Source organism: Neofelis nebulosa, chromosome 1, assembly GCF_028018385.1.
Source record: "Neofelis nebulosa isolate mNeoNeb1 chromosome 1, mNeoNeb1.pri, whole genome shotgun sequence".
Taxonomy (NCBI): Eukaryota; Metazoa; Chordata; class Mammalia; order Carnivora; family Felidae; genus Neofelis; species Neofelis nebulosa.
The window spans coordinates 61521440-61530173 of NC_080782.1; the positions used below are offsets into that span (position 1 = coordinate 61521440).

Here is an 8734-nt window from a genome sequence, read left to right on the forward strand (position 1 = left end):
TATAACACAAAACACTGCCAGGGAGTGTGCAACTAGCCACTGAAGGCCCTGGGTGTGAAATCACAGATAAAAAATATTTATTGAGCACCACTTGTGTGTCAGGCATAATGCAAGGTATACTCCCTATGCTGATGCCACAGAGTAGGTATTATTATCCCCATTATACAGATGAAAAGCTGAAGTTCAAGATGATTAGGTGATTTACCAAGATCGCAGAGTAGGAATTATCAGAGCCAAGGTATCAGATCCCACTTTTGACTCCAATGCTTCTGCTGTGTTCTGCTCAGGCATGTAAACTGAAATGGCTGATCCCAAACCAACCCCAGCACCCTGGGCTCCGATGGCCTCACCAGCGTCTTCTCGTGTCTCCCTGTGGTAAACAGACCCTCAGCCCCTCTCATCCAGAGAGACTCCTCTTGACTTCTGAGGAAGATGCCAGGAATCCTGGGTGGGCAGGGACAACCTGGTAAATGAAAAGGAGCTGCTGGGGAGAAAGAACTTTTCCTGTATCCTCTTCTGAAGGTGTTTGGGGCCAGGGAATTAAACAGACAAAAGACAGATTAGGAAGAGAAAAGACAGGTTTTTATTTACATATATATGGGGGTTCACAAAGAAATGTGACTTAAAGAGGCAGTTAGAATTGGGGCTTATATGCCATCTTAATAAGGGAAGGAGTGAGGAGAAGGACACTTACAGAAAAAAAAGTGGCCCCTTAGAAGTGGGGGGAGGGGAGAGAGAACATTTACCAGAAAAACAAATGACTTTCAGGAAACATAAATGAGGCCTGAGGAGAACAGATGGGAGATATGACAGTTTTGTGACCATGCTTGTTTAGGTATGAAGTGCTTATCTGGGGTGGTAAGAATCAACATTTCCTAGCTGTTCTGGGGGAAGGGCTTCGTGACAATTTTGAATTCTTTATGAAGCAATGCTTTCAGGCAGATAAGAGGTTTCAGGAGCTCAGGTGCCTTCCCTTCACAATAATTTTTATTCCGCTGGACCTCTTTGAAGCAGTGAGAGGTCACGCTGGGCTCAGAAGCATAGGCCACCTTCAAGGACCCCTGGAAACCAGTGAAACATTTTGGCAAATTAAGGTAATGTCCATAGCCTTACTCTGTGGCAGTGACATAAGGGTTTGTTTTAGGTTGGGTTCTGTGTTTTGAGTACAGGGAATATGGTAAGGCTGGATGTGCCCAGCACAATCTTTTATAGGAAAGTGATGGCAGAGGTTTGGTGAGACGCTTGCCCTCTCCTGGCTTTGCTGAAACTCCGTCGCTGGCATAGGACATGGCAACAAACCTTTTCTCCAGCCACCTTCCTGAGAACGGGTGCACAGGGTACACAGAGGGGGTGTGAATGGTCTACCCTCATAAAACATTGCTTCCCTGTAGTCCAGCCCACCTTTCTCCACCTGCCCGATGGCCAACAGTGCCAGTGATTGTGTTTATGGCTTGGGAGTGAGTTCTGAGGTCTTGAATGCTTCAATACAGCTCTGGCAGCCTTCTAAAGGTACCAGTGACAGCAGCTCAAAAGAAGAGGTTGAGAGAAAAAGAACAAAGCAGCCAGGGTTGGAGAGAATGAATGAAACCTCCCTGGCTTTTGGATCGCAGACTGTGGGAGTCTGGCTGAACCCAGGAGACGTGAAGGGTCAAAGTCTAAGCCAGGTTTTATGTTACTGTAGACATTACAGCTTCTCAGTGTTTGAGAGGGGAAAGCTCCTGGAGAGGCACAAGGCCAGCCCTCAGCCTCTCCTCCCCATCAGGACTCCTTTGCCTAAACCAGGTGGCTCACCCACAGGTGTCTCCCAGCCCCCTCCTACCTCCCTTCCCTTCCTGACACATGGCCAACTCCTTCTCATCCTCTGGGGATCGGCTTCAATTTCCCATTTCAAAGGGACATTCTACGGTCACTCTAAGTTGCCCAGCCCTCTCTATAATCCCTGTTGTGATAGTCTGCTCCTTTCCTTAAGAGCTCTTTTTTAAATGTTTATTTCTTTTTGAGGGGGGTGGGGGGGAGACAGAGAGAGGGACAGTTTTGAGGGGCAGAGAGAGGTGGAGACAGAGGATCTGAAGCAGGGTCCAAGCTGACAGCAGAGAGCCCCAGCTCAAACTCATGAACCATGCATGAGATCATGACCCGAACCGAAGTCAGACGCTTAACCGACTGAGCCACCCAGCTGCCCCAAGAGCTCTTATCACAAGTTGTAGTTACATATGTTTCTTATTTATTGTCTGTCTGCACTTCTAACCCAAGAGCTTCAAAAGAAAGGAAGGACCAGGTGTGAGCCAGCCGTGTTCCACCAGCACTTAGCACTGTGCCTGGCATGGAAGGGGTAGCTATTCAGTACTGCGGATTCACTGCGTCACTGAGTGAATGAAAGGTGAGCTCTGCCTTACAGCAGCAGTCCTCACATTTTAGAACCAGGAAGAATTACCTGGGGAATCTTATTAAAATTCAGATTCCCAGGCCATACTTCTTGAGATTCCAATTCAGTAGGTCAGGAGAGGGGCCCAGGAATGTGCATTTTTAAAAAATTTTCTTCTAGAGAGAGATAGAGAGCACAAATTGGGGGAGGAGCAGAGGGAGAGGGAGAGAGAGAGAATCCCAAGCAGGCTCCACATGCAGCACAAAGCCCAACACAGGGCTTGATCCCACAACCCTGGGATCATGACCTGAACCGAAATCAAGAGTTGGACACTCGAACAACTGAGCCACCCAGGCGCCCCAGGAATGTGCATCTTTAATAGGTACTCCTGGTGAAGCTGACACGGGCACATCTAGGCAGACCCGCTGCATGGTTTTGTCTCCACTCCAGAGACATGGCTGAGAAAGAAACTTTCACCACTTGCCATTTCTTTTACTTCCTGTCTGTTAAGCACATAAAGTCCAAAAGTGCATGCACTGGAGCTGAGGGAGCTGCAGAGAGAGGGCGGAGGGGGGAAAGGAGAAGGCATGTGCTTATTATTATTATTAGAAATTAGAAGCAAACACTAGAGTTAATAATGTACTGCTGTTACCCAGCATACAGGTAGCCATTGTTTACATGCTTTCATTAGCTCAGCAGACTCACCCACCAGTGATCTAGGCACTGACCTTGGTATTGGGGATGCACTGATTAATAAGACAAAGAACCTGACCTCAGGGAGCATCCAGCTTGGTAGTGGAGGCAGGCAGATCAGTGATGTGTTGAGAACAGTAAAACCCACTAAGAGTAAGAGTAACATGTGCGGGCAGCTCTGGGAAGGGGAAGTCAAGTTGCTCCACAGAGGAGGATGCATTAGAACCAGACTTGTTCAGCTGGGGCTTACTTGGCCAGGAAGAGGGACTAGTATAGGGCCAAGATCAGCACCAATTAGCAATGACCACAGTGTAGACTCCATTTGGGAGCAAGCAGCGAGAGATCTGTCTGAAGAGATGGAGAGCATTTTCCAAGGTCAGCCTTGACCTCCTCAGGGGTTTTCAGAAGCCAGCCCACAAATTCCATCTAGGCCAGGGCAGTGTTTTCTCATGTCTGTCCAAGGTTTAGAATTTTTAAGTTGGAATATTTTAAGGCAAAGAATGCTCCTGCTTGCTGCTGCTTTCACCATGCCTTACATTCAACCCTCTTCTTACATCAAGTCAGTGGCCCAGCCCCAGAAGGCACTTAGGGCTGCCACTCTTTCTAGGAGAGGGGGTTCAACAGAAAGCAGAAATCAGAGTAGGAATGTAGTCCCCTGTGCGGCTTTATGAAAATCAGTCTGGTGATATGTGGTAGAAAAAATATAATTGGAAGATGAAAGAATAGCCAGGAACTTCCTCAGTGGCCTGGCCCAACTTTCCCCATATTTTCTTGACTCTGTACCCTCAATATACATAGAAATCACATACGTATCTCATGTCCTAATACAGTATGGGTGCAAGTAATGATTCTGTACCCACCTCCAACGTGTGGGTTTTTTCCCCACACCAACAAGCAATTCTCCAACATCAGCTGGATGTCCTATAATCCAACTCAATTCTGAGACTATCTACACAGAGAAAGCATCAGATCCAACAGGTTAAGGGCTCAGTCCCACCAGACTGCTCCACCCTCAACTTCAGATGCCAATCACAAGTGCAGGTGGCCCATCACCTGTGCTTCTGTCCAACCAGCATGTAGATCAGAGGCTCTAATGACCTTGGTTCTAACGACCTTGGGTTCGATTAATTTGCTCACAAAACTCAGAAATATTTTACTTACTAGATTACCGGTTTATTATGAGGGATATAGCTCAGGAACAGCCGGATACAAGTGATGCACAAGGCAAGATACGGGGAAGGGCACAGAGCTCCCATGCCCTCTCCGTGCCCACCACTTTCCTGGTTACCTCCATGTGTTCACCAAGGCAGAAACTTTCTGAACCCTGTCTTGTTGAGATTTTATGGAGGCTTCATTACTTAAACATAATTGATTGAGTCATTAGCCTATGGTGGTTGTTTCAACCTCCAGCCCCCTCTGCCCTCCCTGGAAATAGCGGGTGGGACTGAAAGTTCCAATCCTCGAATCACCTGGTGGCCTCCTCTGGCAACCAGCCCCCACCCTTAGGTGACCCAGGGGCATTCCAAAAGTGACCACATTAACATAACAAAAGACATAGTTATTACTCTCATCACCGGGAAAAATCACAAGAATTTTACCTCCGGGCCAGTAAGAAGGACAAAGACCAAATATGTATTTCATATTATAAATCACAATACCATAGTTAACTCATAGAAAGAAGAATTTAAATGAATGAGCTAAGGATAAAATAACACTTCTTTTAAGGCTTTTATTTTGTTAATAATACAAAAAAACCTTTTCACTGAAAGGAATTATTACGAATGCTGATGTTTTTAGTGAGTGCTATGTGGTTGATATGTTTTATTATGTTTGTGCTACCTTCATATTAACATTTTGCAGTTCAGTATTTAGAAGATCGGGTTTTAAGTGCAAATTACTTTGATGCTTGATTCTTACAGCTTTCAGAATTGAAAAAAGATACCACAGTAAGGTACAGACATCCAAATGAAAAAAGTGCTTCATTGGCTGTGCTTACTAAAATATTAATGTTTCAGTCTTCCTCACCAATTATACAAAGGCTTTTGTTTAAATCCAGCTGGCAAATTTCCATTTTTTCTTGATGTCCATCAGTTGTTCTTGTGTATTTTATATTTTTAACCAGAAGGTTTGAAAACCACCTGAACTCTTCACATGGAAGATGTTTAATTAAGCTGGGCATTAGGTAGGCCAAACATCAACACTACCAATTTCTTGCTGTTTGCCTCTGTTTGCATTATTAATGCTATCTTCTTGAAGTAGTTTCCTCTGGCGGGACTCATTTTTAAGCATGTATCTATTTCTTCAGGGTTTATTTAGTGAAAACAAATCATAAATTCATTTAACTTGGCCCACCTGCCCTGCAGAAGGTCAAGTTACACAGAAAGCAAAGGAGTGGGTGCCAAGCCCTCCAAGTTTAGAGCCCCTGCTCTATCTCAGGCCAGTGTGGCCAGGCTGATTGGTATGTGACTTTGGTATGTGACCTTGGATGGCCTGACTGACAGAGCAGTGAGTGGCCAGTACCCATCACATAGTAAATACTAGAAAATGCAATGTCTTTCCCATTGTTTGAAGTTCTAGAAATTCTAATATTTTCTGCCCACACTTCAGAGGCTCATCTTACACAGGGCCTGGTGCCTGCAGGTCTCTTTTAGGAGACCTCAGTCTCCAAGGTGAGGAGATACAGATGAGATAAACAAGACAGTATCTGGAGTGGGGATCAGTTGATGGGGGGGGGCAGGGAATAAGGAAATCCAGGATGTCTAGAGTTTCCAGAGGGGTTGGCAGGGTTGTGGGGTGTTCATTCTGACAGACAGCATTTCCTGGGATCACAGGTGCTTGGTGGCCTTGTTCCAGCATGGCCTCCCAGGCCAGAGGAAGATCCAAAGGCTGGCTCTGTCCCCTGCTTCACTTGAACTCTATTCCTCTGTTCTCCCCAGCCCCGACCCCAAATCACTGAATGGACATGTGAGGCAAGCAGCGGACCCAAAATCCTAAGACCTGGGTTCCAGTCCATACTTAGTAGCTGTGTGACTCTGGGCACAGCTTTCTCATCCACAAAATGAAAATAAAGGAATGAACCCTGCTTGCTTCACAGGATTTTAATGTGGCTCAAATAAGACAAGGCACAGGCACGTGTGAAGGCTCTGAAAACTACAAAGCACCATATAAACGGATGGCATTATTATGATTTAATAGCATCTTGTGTGCATGGTGATTGATGCACCAGGCAAGGCATACTCCCTCGCTCTGGCCTTTGTTTTTCTGGGACACATTCTAGGAGGGTGTGCAGCTACGTCGTGTAGGAGGCAGCCACCGGCATGAGTAACCCATGGGCAGTGTGTCTGCATAGCTGAACATCCTAAAATACCACTGACCTCAGGCATCCTGAGACTAGAGGTCACACTTGGAAGCTAGGTGGTTTGGATGGTACAGAGGCTGCTGGGGGTTCTGGAGCCAAGGAGCAAGGCCAAGACCACTGGAAGCAGGACTTGGCTTCCATGGAAACTCCCTACTCTGGGCATTTATTCCTTCAGTTGTTCTGAAAGAAATCTAAGAAGCTGGCATGAGATTCAAGCATTGTTTGAAACTGGGAGATAAAACCCCTTATTGTACCTACTTTGGTAATTTGAGTTTTGGCTTGCCCTGACCCCAGGTATAGTCAGTCTATTAACATATTTACCGGATGCCCACACAGAAGGATAGTACAGACCCACACAATGAAAGCACTACAATCTGATTGGGAAGACTGAATACAGGATAAATGGATAATAGATAGATAATAGATGACAAATTAATGATAGTGATGAGAAATATGATAAATTCATGATAGACATAGACAGATACTGGATGGAGGATTGGACAGAGAAGTATAAACATGAAACGATACTAACATCAGAATAAAAGAACAATTTAGTGAGTACCTACAATGTGCCAGGTAGCTTCAGATATGCCCTTACAGCTGTCCTTGAATTCTTTTTTTTTTAATTTTTTTAACATTTATTTATTTTTGAGAGACAGAGTGTGAGTGCAGGAGGGGCAGAGAGAGAGAGAGGGAGACACAGAACCCAAAGCAGGCTCCAGGCTCTGAGCTGTCAGCACAGAGCCCAACGTGGGGCTTAAACCCGCAAACGGTGAGATCATGACCTGAGCCGAAGTCAGACACTCAACTGACTGAGCCACCCAGGAGCCCCTGTCATTGCTGAATTCTTCAGCAACACTGCAAGAAACCATCATCTCTGTTTGTCAGAAAAGGAAACCGAGGTCCAAAGAGGCTTAAGTAAACTGCCAAAAGCCACCCAGCCGGCCCGTGTTCTTTCATCTAAGTCTCACTGTTCCTGAGTCATAGGACACCCCACTCCCACCCCAGCCCCAGCTCTGAATTGTCTTTGTTACTTGTGAGCCTTTGTTTTATGTGAGAACACCTTGGAAACTCTGAGAAAAGCCACAAACCACTTTCCATTCAAGGAGAACCTGAAAACCAGCTCCTCAACCAGGCCTGTTTCAGCCGCCTTCAAGGTTCCCAGGTGAAAGCAAGGCCTCTCTGGAGAAACCAAAGAGCTTTCTCTTCGAGCGCACAGAAATGTTTGCAAGGCAGGCCAGGCTGGGGCGCACTAAGGAAACTGACTTGGAGCCAGAGGCTTCTATGGGGCACCACACGCCAATGCCCACCCGTTCAGTCCTACCTCCTTTTACTCCTAGCAGCTTCATTTGCTCCCTCTCCTACCTCTCTCCTGTCTCACCACCTTCTCACCTCCAAGACCAGCTGGGGCAGGGCAGGAGCTTGGCCACCATGTCAGGAGGGCAGGAGGGCCTCAGGGCTTCCTGCCACAGCCTATGCTCTCTCCATCAGACAGACTCCTGGCTCCTGGCTCTCTCAGGGTGCAAAGCCAAGCCTCTGGGAAATCCCTTGTGCCTTCCTATGGGGCTGGAGCCAGGAGTGAGTTTCGGGGCCACTGGTTATGGTGACAGGGAGAATTCAGGAGTGCATGCACACTGTTGAAGAAGTTCTGTTAGGAGGTTTGATGGAGTATGGAGGACGGATGCTCCTAGAGGGACTTCACAGCGAGTTGAAGAATCCTCTGTGTGAGGGACAGAGATGGTGAAAGAGAAGACAGGGACAAATCTAGCCAGTCCCTCCCACCTCTTTCTGCATTGGCTAGCTCAGCCTCTGTCCTCCATTCCCTTGGCCCCAATATCTCTTTTTGAAACTTTCCAGCCTGGAAAGCAGGATGTTCTCAGATCTGCAAGTGTCCTTTTACATAGACTAGGCTTTCTGATAGTTTCAAAGGTGCTCTTAAAATGCACAACAAGGAATCAGAATTTTAGAAATGATTAAGTTCTATCTTCAGAATGGGAGGCTGAGAATTAAGGAGGTAAAGTGGCTTGTCCAAGGTCATATGTGCTGCTAACTCCTGCTCCATGATACCAGGATAGAGGTGTCGTCAAAATTTAGAACCTCCCTCTGAAAGGGACTCCTCTTCCAGGCATGGTGGGTGCGGTCACCCACTGTATTTGACTTCCATGGGTCTTTGATCTTTGCTGGCTGTGGTCCAGGAGCTCAGCTGAGACACCAACTCAGAATCAAACTCCTGGCAGCCAATAGCCATAGCAGGAGCTGAGTGATTCCCACAGACACCCAGGACCAGGTCAGAGCTCCACCCAGGGGAGGAGCTGTGG

At 46.7% G+C, this 8734-nt stretch overlaps 1 long non-coding RNA gene across 2 annotated transcripts in view; it reads right to left on the reverse strand.

The window, feature by feature from the left end:
* Positions 1-2722: 2722 nt before the first annotated feature.
* LOC131508085 (uncharacterized) overlaps positions 2723-8734 on the reverse strand; it is a 68835-nt gene continuing 62823 nt past the window's right edge. For both annotated transcript variants that reach the window (XR_009259839.1, XR_009259840.1), the window contains exon 5: positions 2723-2916. This is a non-coding gene — a long non-coding RNA (uncharacterized LOC131508085). The remainder of the gene's footprint in view (positions 2917-8734) is intronic.